The 22,195-nt window shown below is 43.4% G+C and overlaps 1 long non-coding RNA gene across 1 annotated transcript in view; it reads right to left on the reverse strand.

The window, feature by feature from the left end:
- LOC310882536 overlaps nucleotides 1-18,401 on the reverse strand; it is a 77,834-nt gene extending 59,433 nt beyond the window's left edge. The window contains exon 1 of the long non-coding RNA XR_014573008.1: nucleotides 1-18,401. This exon is cut by the window's left edge and continues 15,339 nt beyond it. This is a non-coding gene — a long non-coding RNA (uncharacterized lncRNA).
- Nucleotides 18,402-22,195: the final 3,794 nt, after the last annotated feature.

The raw sequence follows: 22,195 nt of genomic DNA on the forward strand, positions 1-22,195 counted from the left end.
ACACGTCCCCTATTATGTCCTAAAAAAAAGCAGCAAAAATTATTTAGCAATTGTTTTTTTTCCGGGGAAAGAATCCAGTGATGCAGAGACCTCTGAGGAGGGCAGTACCCCCAGTACAGTATTCTCTGAAGGGCTGAAATCCAAACAAGAGTGTGCATGGGAGAGAAAATAAAAGAGGGAAGATAGAAACAGATGCATTAAAAGGAAGAAATATTCTCTTTGCATACAGACTGGTGATGAAACGGAGAGGGAATTATGACGATTTCAAAAAGCCACCTTGAAAACAAGGAGAAAAATTCATGTGACAAGAAAGGAAAATAAACAAAACTGTCCTGGCAGGAAGCACTGCATCTGCACTTGGCCCCTTACATGGCAAAGCCCTCAGAAATCCAAGTCCTTTGTTTGGATTTCATGTTACGTGGCAAGTGAGAACAACTGCTCTGTACGTCTTTGTGGTTTGCCCATCTTACCCTTTCACGTTAGGGGAGTTTCGCATTTATTTTGTTTTTATTTTTGGAGGGGGGGGAGCACAGCTTGTCCCAATGACTTAGCCAAGCAGGCAGTATGCCTGACACTGACAACCAGTCTTCCTTGTATTCAACAAAATAAAGCATTAGAGATGAAACTGTTCCCTACAGAGCAGCAGGTAGACATGTGTGCTTTGCAGTGGAACAGGCCCAGAAAACATTGTTCAGCTGCCTAAAACATGAAACAGTTTATAACAAGATATTTTAGATTACGCTAACAAATCTTCTCAATTTATTCAGAGAACCAAAATTCCTCTTAACCAGCAGGCTCTGCCCCCTCTGAGTTGTGCCCAACAGCAGCTCTGACCTTGAGACAAGCCTGAGACCGACCGTGTGAGGATGCTCTTGGAGTCCCCCTGCCCTGAGGGCAGGACAGGGCCGAGCCCAGACCAAACCTGCTCAGGGAACCTTTCACCCTCCTGAAAACCAGCTGCCAGGAGGAACGTGCACAGTGCAGGAGCACACGTGCAGGTACATTGCTATCTGCGGGTGACAGTGGCAGCTGTCACTCAGCTGTTGGGTTGCCCAGGCTCACAGTTATGCCCACATCAGAGGACTCTGGGTTTGCTTCGTGCACACAAATGTGTCTGAAGTTTGACCCCTACTAACTTACCCTAGTAAATTAAGTTGTAAAAGGGTTTACAGTGCTTTGGACAGGAATATATTACTTCACCCACTTAATTATGGGCACTTTCTCTTGCAGGAGCCACCTGCTCCCCCTGCACTATAATTCCGATGCCAGGGCAGCGTTTGGCATGCAATTCTTAGGCAACAGTAAGAACGCATTGCTCCCAGGTCTCCACATGCTGATAAGCTATTTAACCAGTCAGCTATTTTTAGCTCTGCCAAGCAATCAGGATGCTGTTCATAAACCACTTCACCTTAAAATATAATTGCTTTCCTCAGATGACATCGTCATGCTCTGTACTTTTCACCTTTAATGTGAAATTTCAAATAAAGAAACTAGATAAGGTGGCTTATTGTGAGAGTAAAGACGGTTCTTGGTCATAGAGGAAAGACGAATGTGTGCTTAAGTTTTAGTTTAATGATACCGAGTGATTATCACTGCTCTTTGTGGAAAGACGTTGAGTCCTAATGGATGTTAAATAACAGGGGGAACCAAATCAGTCAGGAGCAATTACCAGGGCAGCACTGCCTGCCACTCGGTATTTTTGAGGCAGCCAGTCTTGGAAGATGCCCTCATTGTGGCTACAGCACCTCAAAGCCACACAAGAGCTTCAGCTGATTTAAGGGTCGTGTCTTCAGCAGCCAGCTGCCTGCAGGAAGCCTTCTGCCTTCAGGGCCTATGGCCTGCCCACAGCCTCAGAGCAGCTCTCGCACACTGCCAAGCCCAGCTTTAAGAGCACAGTCTCCAATACCAGATTACACCCATCCACATGCTTCCCCCCCCCTTTCTTTCCTGCTAGACTCTTACCAGTATGTTTTCTCTCCCCACGACCCCTCGGATCCCACACTCACCACCTCTCCCCCCCAGAAGTACTTTCACTCACTCCAGTTCTCTACAAGCCATCCGCTAAGGTGCGGACTTTCAGTCAGACTGTCCACAACCAAACTTTCACTCTCCCTCGTCCCCACAAGCCTTAGCACACAGCATGCTTAGGAAGAATGAGGCAAAGACCAATCCAAGAATTCAAGAGATTTGCAGACAAGTCCAATGCCTGCCCTGATCTGTGGGATGTTCATGTGAGCCAGAGAAATGCCACTTACAGCAGAGTTACCTTGGGTGTTACAGTGTGTCTGAGAAGCCCTGGGCTCGTTATCCATACAGTGACAGATCATTTATGGAAGAGAATTTAAAAAAACAGGATACCAAGTGATCCAATGTCTTGATAGACAGTCGACAGTAGAGACAATGTCTCTATTCCTCAAGAACGGAGCAACAAGCCATGCTACGTTTGCCTTTCCAAAAATCAGAACAGGCACAGTTAACCCCACAAAGTAGCAAGAGAAATCTTCCTGTATCACAAGATACCTTCATCTCCAGCACATTTTTCGACTGTCACAGTCACATTTGCAGAAAGGATTCATCTTTATCTGAAACTGTAATTGAATGCCAGTAGTTACCTTGGTGACATTTAAAAATCTATTGCTGTGCTTTGCTGTCAACACTTTGTAACACAATAAAGTGCCTCATGGAACAAGTCAGAACACAGCTTAGGAAATAGTTCCTATGACAACTATATAAATTGAGGAGATGGCAAAGATCCCAAAATGTCAAATGGACAGTACCAGGCAGGTAAAGAAAACCCAGGCTGAAGTCAGTGCTGTGCTGAACTGCCGTACAGAGCCTGCTCCTAGCCATGTCTGTAATTAACCAGCCTGCAATTCTCTAGGTGCTCCCGTTTGCACTGAGAGTGCTGAGGACTATGAAATTTATTATTCAATCAATCCGGCCAATTTCAGCAGACCTCTGCTGGGACTAATCATTAAGAATGAGGAAGAATCAATTCCTGTGAATAGTTTGTTGTACTTAAAATATTTAAAACAAGTGGAGAATTTAATTAAGCATCAAAATGCAGGATTCCCATTCTGCTTATTGCAGCATGCCCATTTACTTTCAGATGCCGGTACAGAGCAGCCCGGAGAGCACATTCACCCTTTGTATTTACAGATGTAGTGTTCCTCAGTTACCCAGAGATGGATTTCTCTCCTTGTCACTGGCCCACAACTATATGCTCTTGGTCTAAATGAGAAGTAGAAGTCACAGCCTGCCACAGCTGTGCCTCCAAGCTGCAGCCTGCTCACTGCCCAGGCTGGAAGTAGACAAGGCAGCTCACAAGGAGGAGCAGGGTGAGGGCATGCCATGCATGGCAGTTATTTGCACACATCAGCGTTACAGCGAACGCGTATAGCTCTGCACAACTGGGAGAAGACCTTGGCTGAAGCAGAGGATGGCTGAGGAGAGCAACCCATACCTTATCCCCTCAAGATTGCCTACAGCTCCATCTCTTCTTCCTCAGTTCTTCCTTTTCCTTTCTCTTCAAGTTTGCTTGGACTCTCCAGCCTCTCCCAGGCTCTTCTGCTCCCTCCCGATCGCCTGAAAGAGCAACTCTGCTCCCCAGCACATGGGCCTCAGTGCTTCCACCACAGACCATCTGGGGCTGGAACATAGAAGCATCTGGACTGTTGGCCCCTAAAGAAGGTAATTATTTCTTTTGTTGTAAATCAAAAACTGAGCACCAGTTTGTTTGGTAAATCCCTCAAAAATTTGCTGTGGCCTCCCTCCAGCCCTTCCTTCATGTGAGACCTATACACATCCTCTGAGGCTGTTTAGGAGCCATGGCCCTGAGTCCTAAATTCATTTCCAAGTGACAAAACCTAAGTCAAACAAGTGATAATATAGTAACAGTGCCTTGGTTCATGTGCTAGTAAGCCCTTCTTTGACAAAATCAGGAAAATGCACTGTCCTCTGAATGCAGCTCTGTTGCCAGTATGGTGAGAGACAGGTGCCTCGCATCGAAGTGCAGCGAACACTGGCTTGGCTTTTTGGCACTCCCTAGAAATGTCTTTGCCACACTTTCATTTGAACTCAACCTGAGAGAAGAGAAAACCATAAGCAAAACTGATAAAAACACATGCCGGTGAAAGACAAACGGGGTAAATGAAGAGATTACATTCTTGCCCTCTAGTAAAGTTTTTTGTTTTTTTAACCTTAAAGCCACCTCTGAGTACAGAAAATCCTGCCACTGGAGAACACAAAAGATAAGTCATTCGCATACAGAATAGGCTCACAGAAAATTAAACTGCTGTGGAAAACTAGAGCTTATTATGCAAGAAATGTGATAAGCTAAAACATACAAAAAATCCTCCTCAGGATCTGAGCAACATGAGCTAAAAATACCTCTATCGCGTGTCACTTACAAATTCAAAGGGTTGTTTAGGCTGTGTTTAGATTGTGATCAAACAACACTCGATACATTTTTTTTCCCCACTTATGATTAAAGATAGTGCCGGATTTTAGGTGTTCTGATTGCTTTCCCTCCCTTCATTTTATTTCTATTTTTAGTTTGCACTCAATGTTCCCTGCACCCTTGCTAAAAGCAAACAGCTCAGAGGGGACCAAGGGAATGCACGGTTATCGCACACGTTGCCCACTCTTCCTAATGACGGGCACAGGACACTAGGCAGGAGCCACTGCACCAGAGCAGCCTGGAGAGAGCACCCCTGATTTACTGATTTACACAATAAATGGCTGAAGACATCATGTTCCCAGCCTCTGTTCCTGTTCACATGCTCACATCTGTGCTGTGCAGGTGCAAGCAGTAAGTAAGGCTGTTAGCCACCTGCACACACCTTTCCAGCAGCACCAAGTGTGTTCAAATGCCACAGACACCTCTCGTGCCAAGAAGGTTTCCAGGCTCTGATGCAGCAAGCTGCCAAACATCCCCAGCTTCCTGAGAGCCAGAGGCATGCAACACTTTGCTGGCATTATGCCGCACAAGGTAGCATCGTGCTCTGAAAGTGGCCCAGCACTGGGCTAGGTGAAAGCTAACATGGGCAGGTGTCCTGGAGCAGCACATGAGAAGTCCTGTGCAGGTGCAAGGGTTTATAACTAAAAGTCTCAGCACAAGTCTCCAGACTTTTCCATCTTTCAAACTGCAAAAAAAGAGTTCAAGAACCTTTCATCACAGCACTGAACATAAATTAATATCATTTTTCTGTTATGTAACGTGATTCATCCAAAGCATGCACTGGGCTCATTCCAGTTTCCACTGAAGTCAATACAATTGTGAGTGTTCAGCACCTCTGAAGAATCAGGACATGCTTATTCATGGGTATAATTTATGGTACCCAAATTAGAACAGTCTGTCCTTAAGTTACCATCGCAGAAAAACATGGCTTCTTACTCCTTTCCCTTTTTTAAGGATATTAATGAGGCAATACTGGAATTAACCCCCAGAATTTCCATAAAATTTCTAGAACTGGTCAAACTTTCAATGAACCAGAACACAAAAGATTTGAAATACTGGCTCCAGAAATGCCTTCCACCAAGTTAGATCAAGTGAGCTCCACGACGATTTATTTTTTTTAACCTATGTGAGCCCTTGCCTCCAGGAGGTTTCACAAAGGAGTAACTTCCAGAGAGATTTTCTAGTACAAGCATATTTCAAGTTCTGGTTGAAGAAAAGCCATCATATAGCAAGGACATTTGGAAAGCCAAACCAGAAATCTGTGAGTTAAAAGCAGCAAAGTAGGAAGTCTGTGCTGACAGCTCTGCTCATCCTAGCGGCAACTGTCTCAGTGAAGTACTAGTTATCATCCCTTCTTTATATGCCTGTTAGACACAATCCTTCATTCCTTCGGGATTGTGCCATCGAGGATGGCAATAAAAATCCAAAGATCAGTCATGGGTTTCCTACACATCTTTCCTGCACAGAAGGAGGCAGCAGTTTGTGGGTCTGACCAAAGAGCAAACGGCACAGCCTACGTAGATGGTTTGAGCCTCTGTGACCCCAACGTGAAGCCACAGAAGGAATGTGGGACTATGTAGAAACTGGCCAAACCAAGTGGCAGGTTGCCAACTGGTCCAGCTTGGTTCACCTTAAATTCATAGCACGGCACCACGCTGCCAAAGCAGGAACAAGACCACAAACTGCGATGCTGCCCCTTGCACCTTCGCAGCTTCCCCTATTACAGCTGCACCTCCCTAGATGTCCTCCCAGGGAAGCACTGAAGAGGTGGGAGAAGTCCAACAGGCTCTGCTCCTGTAAAGCAAGCAGAGCAAGGCCTTTTTCTCCTCTGCATTCCCTCCCAGGGCAGGAAAGAAAGAGTTAAGTGAAACTCTTGGGCTGGGAATACACCAGAACCAGTAGGAAGATGATATTTTCCTTACACCAAATTAACAGATCTTGTTTTTATCCGGTCCCCCGGGCCCCACACAGAGGATGGGCAGATGGATCCCGCCAATCACTTGATGCCACAGTTGCACCACACAAATGTGCTTGAAGGAAAACTCCTGCAGCACTAAGAACGAGGCTATTATAGGAGTCCAGAAACAACAGCTTGTGTGTTCGCATTTCTATTCCAAGTTTCAGATTCCTTCAGAAAACAGGAGGCCAATCTAATCCTTTTGACTTTGAATCCCTTTGAGGAAGGCTGCCCAATCTTCTGTCAGGCTGACAAGGAGGCGCACACCTCGTGCCCCTCAGGCCAGCCTCATGCCAGGTCCACCCTCCGTCCATCAAGGACTTCGCAGGTGATCAGAGAGCATAAGAGAGCGATTAAGCAGAGCTGGCACATACTGTAGAATAGCTAAAAACCCCAAAGCTGCACTGAGTTTTGCAATTGCAGCATTTAAGTTAAAAATATCCGGGTGGTGGAATTACATAAACTGTAATCTTTACTGGTTTCTAAAGGCAAAAATCTAAAATGGCCTAAAGCACACATGTATAAGTCACCTGATGGAAAGCAACCTAAAAACACCCATCCTGAAACCCCACTTGAAATGTCATTTCTTTCATTCATTCAAGAATGAGATAACTCAAGGCTCTGTGTACAGACAGCTAGCAGCGGGTGCTGGAAAGGTACGAACCTTCAGGAGGAGCACTTATTCCAGAAACAGGCAGTTACTTGAATATCTCCTCAGTGTGCTTATTCATTTCTCCTTGCCTTCCAGCTCTGGTCCCCTCTGCCCCCTGAAGAAGCCTTTGCACCCTTCCCTCCCCAGCTCCATGCTCCGCTTGTAAACAGACCTGTCCCTACACCAGGGACAAGCAACATATGGTCCTTAGACACCTTCCCAAATGGAAAGCTTCCAGGCTAGAAAGAAGGTGACAAACCTGAAACAGAAGTTTTGAGAAATTGCTGAAGCCAGATTGTTTTTTAAAGGGCTTCATCAGGAACTGAAAGTACCATTAAACAGAATTAAAAAGCTTTTCCATATTTCAGCTAGTTTACAGAGATAAAATGAGATGGATTTTCCCACACCCTACTTAAATCCTACACATTTAATAGGTGTCAAGCCCTTCTCAAAGGCCTCAGACTCTCTAAACAAGGCATATATAGCACTTTTAACAGCTTCCTATACCTGCAGCTGCTGTACAGGCAGGCACCTCATCTTTTCTCAAGCTTGGTGTACTCAACCATAAAAGTGACAACAATATTTAGCAGTACTCATTTCACAGGAGGAGGTGTGGGGCTGGTTTGTAAAGCAGTGATTCACTAACAGGGCTCTAAGTGTAGAAATGATAGGAAATTGTTCTTTTATTATTGCTAACCCGTTAGTATAGTTTCATTATCCGCAAATGTAATGCAGCACTCAAAAGCAGCTAGCAATTAAGAGCACAAAAGGCAGGAAATCCTTTACATTAAATCCCCAGCAGCAGATCCATGCCAGTAACTCAGAGCAGCATTAGCCTTAGCATTAGTACACAGTGAAGCCTGAAGAATAACAGAAGAATCTTCTGATTCTCCAGCTCAGGAACAGTCTTGAATCCTGCATCATTTTTGAACCAGAAAGTCTGGTATTTGCAAGAGGAGCGATCTATATGTGAAATTGTAATGAGGTGACTGATGATCGTTACCTTGGTGACATTTAAAACTCCACCACTGTGCTTTGCTGTCGGCACTTTATAACACAATAAACTGCCTAGCAAAGGAAGTCAGCTCATCACTCAAAACGTGCTCCCATGACAACGACGGCCTTCTCCCCACCTCGCCGGGGCTGGGGCCATCGCTGGCCAGCAGACCCTCAAGAAGCTCAGCTTCCCCTCAAGAAGCTCCGCTTCCCCAGCAGGAGCGACTGTGGGACAGGCTGGTCCCTTGGGTGCTACCCAAAGGATTGGGCTGCCAGGGCTGCTACATCTCCGCCAAGATTTTCACTGCCAGAGCCACACTGCTGAGGCTCACGGGCTGACAAAGCAGAAAGCACAGACCAGGTTTTAGTAGCAAAAGCATAGGGGAGAGATCCCAAAGCAGAGGCAAAGAGCCCAGCAGTACTGCTGAAGTACTTCTCACTCTTTTCAAGTCACACATCGGCCGTTTCTTGTTACCCCCACTGCTTTAAGGTCAGAAGCAGCATTGGTGCTTGATGCAGTAGAGCAGAACACCAAGGAGCAGATGTAAGCCTTACTTTTAGAAAGGGAATTCTTGAAAGTGACCTCAAGAAGAGTCCAAATCCTTCCCCTCATTTTAAAGTCCTGATGGTCATTAGGATAAGTCTAAATGATACAGCCTAGTAACTCAAGTTCATATTTGCATTTTTTCTTTAATAACATAAAAATTCAAATCTGGAAAACCACAAGACAGACCGTTTTCCGTACTGCTATTTCAGGAGTCCCTTGTGCCGTGCATAATCTAACATTTCTGTTGTCTTAATTGCTACTCAGAAGGCGATCTGCTCTTGGTCAGAGCCAAGCAGATGGGCTTAGGGAAGCCATGAAAGTTCTGTACATCTCCAGCTCTGCAGCCTTGAGTACAATGATCTGTTTATTGATTTCAACACACACGTGGGTGGTTTAACTTAAAAAAAAACTAATATTAGGTATCATGTGTTACAAAGTAAACTTTCACTTACAGGAAAGTTGTTTCTATAGTAACTAATGTTTTTCTAGCAACACATTCCACATTAGGGTTGCTATAGGAACAGAACCATAGGGATGCGCTCAGCAAATAAGTTGTCAATAGCTTTTTTCCCTTGCCCACCACACCTTACCCACCCTGCCTACCTGAAGATGTACTTAACACCCTACCCACCGCATCTACCTGAGGATACTTCAGTTAGTCTCCAGCAGGAGTGTGAAATATTTGCTGCCCACTTGAGAGCATGATTTTCCCCATGTGATTTCATGCCCACATTTTCAGGAGTAAGCAAGATGCTCGATCACAGATCAGGTTATGAACCCAGACAAATCAGAGCTCCTGAGCAGGAGGGCATTGGTGAAACACCCTGATCTGTAGGAAAAAAGGAAAGTTACTGTACTGGGAACAGTGATTCCAGCTGTACTCATCCTCTTAGAAACCTCAGGGTGCTGCTGGTACATGTCAAAGGGACATCGACTCATGCCAAGAAGAGGACAGGATCTCTTGTGCTTCTGAGCATATATTTAGGCTTAAGCATTCCCAAGGGTAGTATACAGACTCCCACTCACATCAAAGGAAAGTCTTCAAAAAGATCACAGCTATAATGTGGCATTTACATAGCAGCTGGGATTTTAATTACTATTTGTTCAGTACCTTCCTGTTCATTCAGTAACAGCCAAATGTACACCTTCAGGACTAGCACTGTTCCTGACCTTTGTTTTGCCTTCTTCCCCACTCTTTCATTTCTCACTACTCTTCCCAGAGATGTTTCTTCTCCAGCTCCCTCCACTCTTTGATTTTCACCTCAGCCCTCCCCAGAAGGAGGTTCTAGCTTTCCTTTACAAAAGCAGCCCTTTCAGTCTTTACTCATTCCTTCTGCTTATATAAGAGCTACAACAGACAGTTCTCCAGATCTGGCCACAATGGTCCTTGCTAGGGCAACTCACTTGTCAGAAGGAGGCAGGGAGCTGTGGCACCTGCTGCTCCTACAAGATGCTAACAAGCACCTGGTGGCAAGCTGTGCCAAGAAACCTGCTCTACCAACACAGCCTGTGCATGCCTTTCCAGCATGGAGAGCAGTGATCCCAGAGGGATTAAGGTGGGCTGAAGATCGTTTCTCTCAGTCATTGCCTTCCAAGGCTCTATGGTTCAGGAAGCCATCACTGCTCCGTTTCACACTCAGTTCTCCACCACACAAGTGATCACACAACCAGCAGAGCAGCAGTCCAGATTCAGAGCATCCAGCTGTGTCCCTCAGGTCCTGCAAAACAGCCCTAGTGAGGCGATGCACAGCTTGCTCTTTGGGAAGAGGCTGCCCTGCTACACAGTGAAATGCATTACCTCCTGTGTGAGCCTTCACTGCTGCTGTCTGCTTTGCCTCCTCTTCAGAAGGTACCTTTGCTCTTTCAAGCAACTTTTGGCAAACACCACTTTGGGTGCCACAGGAAACGTGAGAAGCTATAACTGACCAACCACATTACTTACACCTGAGATTGACTGGCTCCAAATTCATCACATCTATGATATCCTTTACAGACTATCCTCTCCCAGGATCATCTTTCAGATGGAACCTGATACAGCAGCTCAAAATATGGAAGAAAATGGAATGATTTATTCAAGTGACATTATGTATATCTTTCCAAGTCAAAACCACACGATGTGGGGACCTAAAAAAAGAATGAACACAATTTCTCTGTTAACTCCATTCCAGCTGTGGCTATGTCTTTTAACTGGGAAAATGGCCAGGCTAATAGAGGGCAACTGCTCAAGCACTATACAATTCCTGTTTCCACAAGTATTTCCAGTGCTGGTTTGCATACTCCCTGCACTCAGTAAGTTGCAATGCAGGACATGGTGCTGGCATGCATCACCTGCACTTAGTACATGAAGAAACAAGAACCATATTGTTATAAAGGTCTTGTGCAGATGGATCCACTGTCCCCAGCAGAAGGGTCATTCCCACTCCATTCTTAGTGATATGTATAAGTGATCTATAAAGAAATATTGGATTGGGGTTAGCTGGTAAGATCTGTTTTTATTCAGCTCTATTTCCAAGCTGAAGAAGCACTCTTCAGAGTGTTTTCAATTATTTAAAATTTCTGTAACTATGCAATGACATAACACTGAATATGATATCCTTCATACTTCAGTCTGCCCCCACCTACCTCTCTTAATAAGAGAAGTAGCAGGGATACAGCTCTTGGTATATCATACTGGAGTGTTACAACAAAATAGTCCAAATCCTACTGCCTTTGAAAAAAAATTCAGGAAGACTGACAGGGTCCCTGTTTTCACTAAAGATATAATAACCCAACAATACAGCTTGAACTAATTGTCATAAAAGAAGTTAACTTAGGCAGCCCATCACTAGGGTTTTAGAGGGACCACCCCCACACCAGGCATGACAGGAAGGAAATAAAAATCCGAGTTCTGCAGAATCCCACTGGAATTCCAAATCAGCTTTATATGGGCTGTTATATGGGCAGCAATTTGAAAATGACCTTAAAATCCCTTTGCTGACAGACTCTGCGAGTTACAGTGAGTTTTGCTAATTCACATATACAGGTCTTACTCACCCAGGCCTGTTTGCTTGCAAAGCCTTAGGCTGGAAACAGCTCAAGCTCAGAGTTGTTGTTTGTGCATGCCCAGGAAATGCTAAATATAGTCTGAATAATATGCAGACAAATCATTTTTTTGAACTTTTTAGGTCAAGGTCCATGCCTTCATTTGTGCCTAAACAGCACCTAGTGCAGGAGGAAAATCTGTCCCAGATACACGTCTCCAAGCACTACTGCAGCTTAAGCAATAAGTTTAAGCAGTAGTTCTGTCTCTCTGTCTAGATATTTAAAGTTACTTAGCTCATCAGCTCCTGCTGCCTCACCCTATTGTCTCACGCTAACACAACGTAGTTCTTTGTAAGCTCACAAAGACTTGCATTCAAAGACAAAAACTAAGGACCAGTGTTGGAAAGCCAGAAAGGTGAGTCCAATCCAAAAAACAATCTAAACCAATAACACTTATACACCAATTAATAGCCTCACTAACATAGAAAATAAGCCTCACTACAATTAGTTGCTCTTCTGTCATCCTGTTTCCCCATACTTCTAACTATCTCCTTTTGAAATAGATACGCATTTTTAAAATGAACAGTGATAGAAGTAGGTCTTGTTTCCATGTACAGCCTCTTGATAAAGACTATTTTCTATTACTCCATGAGTTGAGGAACGATCCATAAACCGAGAATTATGAAGGGATCACTTCACTCATAACCTTTCTGTGCAACCACAGCAGACACGTTCGGTCAAAATAGTCAAGAAGAAATGGAGTATAAGATCACAAAGGTGTGAATTCCAATAAGTTATCCTCAGTAACAGGATGTCCTGATGCCATAGTCTCTCATGCAATGTTTTCTAGAAAGTTCAGAATTATTTTATTCCGTTATCAACTGAATATAGATTAAAAAAATTACCAGAATTACAACTAAGACCTATTCCTCTTCTCCTCTTTGCCCTATCTTAAGACAGACAGTGTCTCAACATGCCAGTATAGGACAGAAATCCACTCCCAAAATACAGCTGAGAGAAGAAAAATTACAGTGATTATGAAATGTACATTTTCATTTTAATTTATTTAATTATGCAGAAGCATTAGCTTTTCCAGGGATTGTTATTTTGGCATCCAAGGTCACATTAATGAATAACATCAATAGAAATGAGCCACAACATTTGGGTGCAAGTTTGAAAGCACCAAATATTTAGAAGTGCTTGAATACATCTCCCAGCAGAGAGATATTGGCTGTTTAAGCTTAATTACTAGTGACCAGAGCTTAACTGTTAAACAAAGGTGATTGAGAGCTGCCTTGCTACCTGCATTTCTTTAGATTTATGAGGCTAAATCCAATTCCCAGTTATGGCATTTAAAGTCTGCCTTCAGTCCACTGAGACCCAACAGAAAAAGGGATCAACATTTCATTCATAGATTTCAGCTATTCTAACCTCTGGTTGTCACGGATGAAAGCATTAGACAAATTCTATGTCTCTGTTTATTTTGTGGACAGCCTGATCCTATTTTGGGATCGTTTTATTCAGGAAAGTCACAAGTAAAGTTCCAAATGTTTTAAGATTCTTCATAACCCTCACCCCAAATGGGTTTCATCCACACTTTGTCTCTCTTAGTGGGGCTGCCACTAATAATACAAGTTGTCCTGCCATCCCCATGATCTGGTTTGGTTAGAAGGAAAATGCATGTCCTGGAGACAAATGCCTTTATCTCCCACTGCAAAACTAAGTATCAGATTCTCATACCTTGCACAGTAGACATGTTTAACCCTAACATCCACTCATCCCCCCAACCCCCACTTACTGCTCATATATGATCCCTGGGTCCAGCCTCAGCCCAGTCTAATTATCTGCTCAGTCATCTCCTATATATCAGGTCACACTAATAGTTTTGGTGTTTCAGAGTTGTTCCAAGCTGATGAAGGATTTAGTGTTTAGTTGTATTTCAGAACCTGGCAGCATCTGAAGCTGTCAGTGATTTGCACTGCTCATTAAATCAGGGAAATCAGTCTGAGTGATTATAGCTCTTTGTCCTTAACTAGGCAACAATCAGGGGCTTTTAGAAACTCATTTAAAAGCACAGAAGATGCCCTCAGGAAAAAAATGAAAAAGAAAGGAGTGGAGTTTGGGAATGGATAGGACAATTTCCCCAAGCAAAGAAGCAGTACTGAATAGAGAAAATAAATCCACCTTCTCAAAACACACAGAAGTCCTTCAAAAGGGGCCCCTTCACTGTATCTCACTGCAGCTGCTACTTACAAGTTGCTAGAAGCAAACCCAGTAACAAAATTAGCTTTTCCAAATGGCAAAAACAGAAGGTGGCAAACTGTGACATATTCCCAGGCTCATACACCAACAAAACATCCTGTAAGCATTTTTTTTTTTTTTATTAAGGAAATTTCTAAATACACAGGCTGGAAAAATAGTTACAGTCTTAATAAGGAAGCAAACTTCTACCCTGAAGTCAAAGCAGACTGATTAATTACAAAGCAGGTGACATTTCCTACTGACAATTTCCACTGGCTATTTTTACAGCTCTGAACAGCAAACTAGTCAAAAGAAAGTGTTTTGTTAAGACGATGGATAGACTGGCTGCTTGTTAAGCCCTGATTACTCCTTAAATATTTGGCTAGACATGAATCTCTTGAAGGACAGGTCTAAGAATTGTTCAGTCTGATCCCATAAAACTGGCACAGGAAGCCCGCCTTGAAAGATACCCTGCTGCTTGCACAGAACCTCACAACATCAGCTTAATTACTGAAAGTGGTACTGAACCCCCTGTACGACTCAGAACCCAAATATGAAAGGTTGATACAAAGCTGGGCATCTCAGATTGCCCTAGACTATTTATTAAAATTTCATCAAATATTACAGCAGTGCTCCCGTGCACCAGGATGAGCACTGAGATGAGAGGCCACTCATCTGGGTCAATTCACTCTCCAAACCCACAGGTACATGAGCACGTATATGCCCTGAGCAGGTATTGTTCAAGGCAGATGGGTTATTCCAAGCTCTGCTACTGCTTTCTGCTATTGTAATTTTGTCCTAGTAAAGGCATGACCTCTGAAAAAGCTGTGGTGTTTTACAGTTGGGATGTAAACAAACAGCATTTGCCATTTTTGTCCTTAATCCAGACAGGATCCCAAGCTTCTGTACCTTATTCTTGTGATAAGATACATCAGTGCAGTGGACAGATGTACCATGTTTAAGATCAGACTTATTAGTTTTTGTTGTTGTTACTTGTTTGCTTTAAAAGCTTCTGGCCTAAAGGTGTACTTCTATAGTATTTAAGACGGTATCTTACACCACTGCAAATCCTGAACTGCAAAGAGAACAAAAAAAGTCAGTGTAAAGAAAAGGAAAACTGGAGGCAGGAGAGCTATAGCTGGACTCCAGAGGTGCTGTGACAGGTATCTTCTGCACCCTGCCACACTTTGTAGTCCAAAGCCTGTAAGGCCAGCTGCTCAGCCCTTAGTCTCGCTGGACAACACAGATTTGCATACCTGTCCACCGCTGGACAAACACGGGGCAGAGACATGACAAGACAACACAGCACATGCACTTTTAAAGCAACTGGAAGGAGGAAAAGAAATAATGAAAAAAAAATCACTTTAAGATTCTTGCAAAGAGAAAACGAGAAGATACCTTTTCACAGAGTCCAGCAGGCTACCCAACATTATGCTATACAAAGAGATGATTCTGCAACAGGAGTTTTGCTACCAACTCACCCGGACAGGCTCACCCGATTTCACCTCTGCAGGTCCCCACAGTTGAATTACAGGTGTTTCTGAAAGTCAAGACCAAGGCTCTACAGGGTTCCAAAGTCCTAAATCCTGCTAGAAGTATGCTGTTGCTATCACAAGAGCTATAAATAAATCTCCTCAGATCACCTAAAGCCTTGCATCAGTATAATTTCAAACAAGCTCCAACAGAAAATATCAGCTACTCTGGGTTTGTGTGCTTTGCTCTAATAGCATTGAATGCCTGGGCAACAAGATGAAGAGCTCTTGCGAAAACAGAAGAGACAAGCCGAGATAAATTGTATTATGTACTAATACCCACCCCTATTGACAACACTTATCTGTAGAACTGAGGTCTGTGCAGACAAGGGGAGTTAAAAGCTCTCTTATCTTCAGAAACGGCTGTCTGCAGTGAAGTTTGTCCAGGCCCCATCCTCCCCACGTCTGGCTTCTGGACCGGCGGGGTTGAAGGAGATTCTGACTCCAATGAAGCCAACAGTAACATGAAGTCCACCAGAGCCAGGATGCAGGACCCTCCAGGATGGAGAGGAATGCTGTATTACCTGCACTGCACGCACACACGTGAGCAAAACAGCCGAGGCTTGGAGGAACACTTATGACCTCACAAAGCACGCCTTTTCTTGAGCGGAGGCTAGCATTCGCACGCAGGCACATCACCTGCACTCAGCTCCATCCGTTTGATAGCACGCATTCTAGCTCTGCCAGCAGGAAGGGAGTTAAGTCAGCCTTTTGTATAAGCTACAAGTCTGCAGAGTCTTTGTATAGCTTTGTACCTCTGGGACCAAGGTTATTCAAAACTAGAGGTTTTCACAGCACAAGAAAAAGCAGCAATTCAGAGTTTAATTTTAAAAGTCCTTACCTGCATCGCTTGTGTCCTTCTAATTTAATCTCACAGCCTCACCTCTGTGTCAACAAATGGTTTACATTTTAGTCTGGTTTATTCAGCCTCTTCTTATATCAGGCGCTGAAGGTTGATGGCTCAATGTGCTCCATCCCAGGCATCCCTAAGCTTGAGGGTTTGACCCGAATTCTAAGTGTTGGTGAAACTGATCAGAAGAGTAGAGTTAAAAAAAAAAAGTGATAACAACACACGGTAGGGAAGAAAATGTCACTGCAAGCTATGGAGGAAGAAAAACAGCAGAAAAATATGAAGAAAAAAAAAAGAGGAGAGAACACCTGCACCATACATAATGTGCTGCTTTCAGCTGCTCAGTAATAATACCTCTGTCACCACTACAGGTGTTACCAATAGATTCAGAAGTAAGCCACTGATATAAAGAGAAATCAACATATTCTTCTGAAGAGCAAAACAGCTTTAAGTGCTTTTTAACAAGAACATAGATAAGTACTCCCCCAAATAATCTGAGGACTGTTAAGGCAGTAAGTAGCACACTGCTACTGCTGGGAGTTCATCTAGCAACATCTTGAGTTCTTCTTGGATTCCTTTTTTGAGGAAACCTTAAAGATTTTAAGAAAAATCTAAGAGACTTCTATTGCAAAAATATATTTTCAAATCCCTGCTTTGTAAATCAGTTGAATACATTTTGGATTTGGGTGTTATCTTGCCCCTTTTCTTCCTGATAAGGACCATTTTTTATGCCAAGTTTTTCCAGTGTTCTCCTGTAAAGACTTGAAGTTTTTTTTTTTTTTCTTTTCTGCATCTAATAACACTGCTGCATTCCAAATCGTTGTTCCCTCTTCAAATCAAGATATTCAGGGCCTGTTTCCCTTTGGGTTGTACTTTAACAATGTACATGTAAGGTGTAAAACATTTCAAGTAACTTACCTTTGTTTTCCCAATCCCATTTCCCAACACCGCTGAAGAGTTACAACAATGCTGTCACGAGGTACAAGAGGAGTTCTGATCTTTTAATTCTACATCTCCGCTGTTTATCCATCCACGCCCTGATGGAAGGCTCAAGCCTGGAGCAGATCTCTGTGTGTACAGATGCTAAGAGGTGATGACTGTGCTCCCGCTGCTGCTGCCGTGCAGTTTCCTTTCCTGCACTGCCAGTGACCCGAGCACGGCACGGTCTGTATGCTTCTCGTGCCACGCTGAGCATTGGGAGCTTTCAGCTCAAGCTCTTCTGGTGTCACCCCATGCCCAGGCGGGTGGGCACCGCTCTCAGTGCAGGGTAGCCCTTTCAAATACCCAGTTGCATTTTTGGCATTATCAGAAAAGCAGAGATCCTGTGCACCTTAGCGGGTACTGGCAGAAGCTCCCTTTAACCCTAACCATTAACATCATCATCTGACAGCATCTTTCATTATCCCACTTCTTCGAGGCTTTGTGGTATGTCAATTCATTAGCATAAAAGATCAAGGCTTCATTTACAAGAAAAATACCACAAACAAGAAATTAATTCAGCAGATCAGTTGATTTCAAATGAGAATGGTGATGTTAATTTCAATGTTAAAAAAAAAAAACACCTCTCGATACAGTAATTAAAATCTCTTCCACCAGATATAGTCAAGCATATGCTCTGCCTACACAAGGACTGATTAATTGACCCTAAAATGACAGCATCCACCCAGCAGTGGGGACCAAACTGTCCTACATTACAGAGCCCAAGATACCACCTCCTGCTGCAGAAAAGGAGAACCTGCTCTCTTCTGCCTTGCAAAGCTCCCCCATTCTTCGACAACACGTTGCAGGTTTCCTCTTCTGCTTGTCGACAGCCTCTTCCTAAGTTTTTTCCTTCCAGGATTGGGTTAAATAGACTTCCTTAATGCAGAAAGTGTGATGATGAGCACTGGATGAAGCTTGGTGCTACCGTCCACATCCTCGTATTCACACAAACCTGCTTGCCCTTTATTGGCTTGGTGCTGAGCTGTGTATTGGTTTTGCATGGGGAACACAGCAGGGCTCCGTTTCTTGCTGGACATCAGACCACAGGCTCTGCCTTTGCAAGTCTCTTTATCTAGATTGATGAAGGCAAGCTTCAGAAAGAGTATTTCAGCAGCCTCATAGAAGGGGCATTAGTCACTGCTGCCTTGGTGCCTAGCAAGAGCCATCAATTTCTGTGAAGCAGACAGACGTAACCTTAGAGTGAAATGCAGCCAGACTCACTGACCCTGAGCTTTTCTTCTTTTTCTGACTCCACAGCTCTGATGAGACCTGTGGGAGTTTGGACTTCAAAGCAATGCAGGATCATGCCAATTAGGAGACTATAATAACCAATGTAGAACTAATCCCCTATTCCCCCAGGCAACCCACATTGACATCCACCACTAATGGAGACAACTGCTGAAATCGCTGGACTTCCCTGCATCATCTCAAAGACAGAATGCAATCCCCAGCTGCTGTGGGGACACAGGACTGCAACGGGGCTGGCAACCCACGAAAGTAGGCGTATAGCATCTTTAGCATTTCGCCTGCCATAAATGCACATTTGAGAGGCATTTAAACTGTAAGTCTCAACACCAACCCATGTAACTTTCTAAAGGAAGAATACATATAATAAACAAGGTTAGAAGAAAGAAACCAGCAAAGTTTTACAACTTAGAAAGTGTAATTAAAATATAACAGTCCCTTTTTGAAAAAAACACTAAATATACATGCAAAGCTTTCGTATAATCTGTTATTTGACAGCATTCTTAAACTAAGTGTGATCTCTAAAAGCAATGCTGAAATGAAAGAGCAAATGTATGGGGCTGAAGTAGGTTTCATGACAACACCAGGGAAGCAAAACTAAAGATGTTGGTCAGAATGACAGGATTTTGTTTAAGAACACATGTACTGCTTTGTAGCTTGGAGAAGAAAAATTGATTTTCCAGACACTGCTATAAAACATGCCAAGAAACAAGTGTAAACCAGAGAAAGCACAAGCTATAACGAGATAATAAAGCATCCAAATTTTTCCATGTATGCCTATTTATGGAGGGAAGGAATTACCCTATACTTAACTTTGCTCCCTCTGTCACAGGTCAAAAGACAAGGGACATTTATAGAAAGCAGAGCTGAGCATTAAACCCGATGTGCATGGAGTGCTATCGACAGGGGTTTAGCGGAGCTGATGAGCAGCCTGGGACCTGCATCCAGATGCCTCGTTTGGCACCGAGCGAGAGCCACGTTGCAGTAACCCCTTCAAGCCCAGGAGCGGAGCTGGTTTATTACAGAAACAAAGACTGAAAGGAAACGATGGTTATGTTCAAATATTTTGATTCCATTCATTATCACAGGGCAAAACGAGTGCATAACAGTGACCTTTCACTGGGTTCAAAGGAATTAATTTGATTTATATGTACATTACTTTAGATTGTGATGTGCAATAATCTTGTTGAAGTAAATTTTTAACTCATGCTACAAGTTACACAGTCAGATACACGTACACTACATACACATCAAAGGGAAACCTCAGAGAAGAAAGCAACTGCTACAAAATTGCAATAGGAACAGGCAATGAGCTGTGGGGTTCTGGTCCATATAACCAGAATTTGAAGGACAATTGAGAAAATAATTCTACTTGTATTAATTGTATCCTGCTTGGCTATTTCTTCCAGGCTATTTAAGCATGCTTTCCAAAACTGCACTAATTTGCTCCATCAGTTATGGCTTAATGTCGTCTTGACATGCTTGCTTCATCAGCTTCCTGATTCATTTCACATTTTATGCATCTGTTTTTTTCCTTTCCTTTAAGCCTTATTTTTTCTTAAATATATCAGACTCATGTAGGATCTTGTCCTACAGTGCTTGGAGCAAGTCAGTGCTTGGAGCTGAATTTATCGTTCCTGAATTTATCCCTGCTGCAACAGCAGATCCCTGCATGTGGCCCAGCAAGAGGCAGCAGGAAAAATGTGCTTTCCGTGCTATCTTGGTGCTTATCTTCCTGTGTGCTGGAGGCAATAGGCAAACACTTGGAAGAAACCTCGGGAAGCAGAAGAGTGTACCTGGCATTAACTTTCCCTGGAAAAACAAAGGAACATCCCCTCCATGCTGAGGGAAGCTGGAGGTAACGAAGAGCAGTGTGTTTTGGGGACACAGACCAGACAGCCTGGAAAGCAAAACGCACTGTGCCATGTTTCACAGAACACGAGCATCTACCATATTCTGGCACAGCTTTATCTGTGTGTCCTTGTTTTCTTGCAGTGATAAATAACACCTAATGTGCATTTCCACTGTTCTGCCCTCCGGGCAGGGGAAATCCAGAGTGCACACAGGGCTGGCCACAGTCAGCTGAACGCCAGGACTCCGAAGGGATGCTCAAGTGATGGCAACTGGGAACCCCGCACGTCTACCTGCTGGAGGCAGGACAGGGCTTGTTACCTTAGCCTGATCTGGAGTAGAAACTTCTGTGCTTTTAAAAAGGATCTGTTTGCTTCTGGTGATTTAATAGCTATAAAACCAAGTTCTGGGATCTGAGGCTCCAGCAAGCAGCCTGAGCCTCACAGTACATGCTAGTCCATGTGCCTCCTGCAGGAATTGCTCTGGTGAGTCTCTGTCCCAGAGCTGGGCACTGGTATTAATCCCAGCATCCGCCCTGAAAAGGAGACAAAATCCATCTTGATTCATCTGTCCAAGCCCAGGTGTGGGCAGCGGATAAGCAATATCACCAGAACAACAGGCACAGGGGAAGATATTTCCTCGCCTTGTGTGCTTTGGACTAGCAGATTATCTCAGTGTGCAGAGCAAAGCTGAACAAATCCTGCAAGTGCCTTCCAAAAAACGGGGCAGGGGGAGTAGGTGCTATTATCGGTGTCCTATTGTAGTTGTAATAAAGAAGTTTCTTCAGTTAATTTATTGCTGGTTCTCCCTGAAATAACAAATAGCTCAGGCTGCTTCTGCAGAAACAGTCAGCGGGGAGCTGACTGGCATCACGTGCATTTTACACTTCCCCCAGCTAATGCCAACATTTGAAACCACGTGGCAGTTCTCAGGGAGATCACAAGGAGCTTTTACGCTCCTGTGAGGACTGCAGGTCCATAAACTAGCCAAATAGTACAGCAAAGCATAAACAGAATATTTTCATCCATGTCAGACACAATGGTATTCCCCAAAAGCAGAGGAACATCAAGTTCGCTTGCTAAAACTAGCAGACTGAATGACTTCAATTTACAAATATAAGAGGATAATAAGAAAACATAATTAACTGATTTTATTTAATAAACTTGAATAATTGGTTTATCCTTTCATTGCTGAGCTTTTCCTATAGATTAAAAGCTACAAAAAGAATAAGGTTGAAAAGAACTGGGAAAAAAAAATGCTAATTACTTATTGTAGTACAGATCAAACATAGTGGCATATTCCCAAAGCAAGGTTTATTTTTTTTGTGTCTGGGTTTTCCAGCATTAATATAACCTCATGCACTGATGAAGTAACAGATCTGAACATTGAAGCATCTCCTGTGTTTTTTTGTTAGTAGGATGAATACCAAAGCAACCAATGCTTTCAATTCCAGTCTGCCAGCTACGCAAGAGGGGAAGTTCCTAAACAGAATGTGCAGAAGTGTAAATTCCATTTCAAAAGTGAATTTGTGGCATACAGTAGGTATTTTGGGGGTATTTAGGCACTGAAAGATGCAGATAGGCAAGTGCTGTAATTTCCTACCATATTTACCAATTACATTCCATCCAAAATTATACACAAGTAACTAGCCTAACAGTAAGGGGAAAACTGACTTGCTGTTCTACTGTTGTAATGTTCCCCTAATGTCTCTTTCAAAAGGGTTGACAAACTAATCTTAGTTGTTATGCTGGCCAAAATATGGCATGTCATCCCACTTGATTTAATATTGACGTACTGATCAAAGCAAGTAAAATAGCACACATACATTTCAGAAGAAGAAAAACAAGTGTGACATGCAAAAAA

This window comes from Anser anser (genome assembly GCF_964211835.1).
Source record: "Anser anser genome assembly, chromosome: 16".
Lineage (NCBI taxonomy): Eukaryota > Metazoa > Chordata > Aves > Anseriformes > Anatidae > Anser > Anser anser.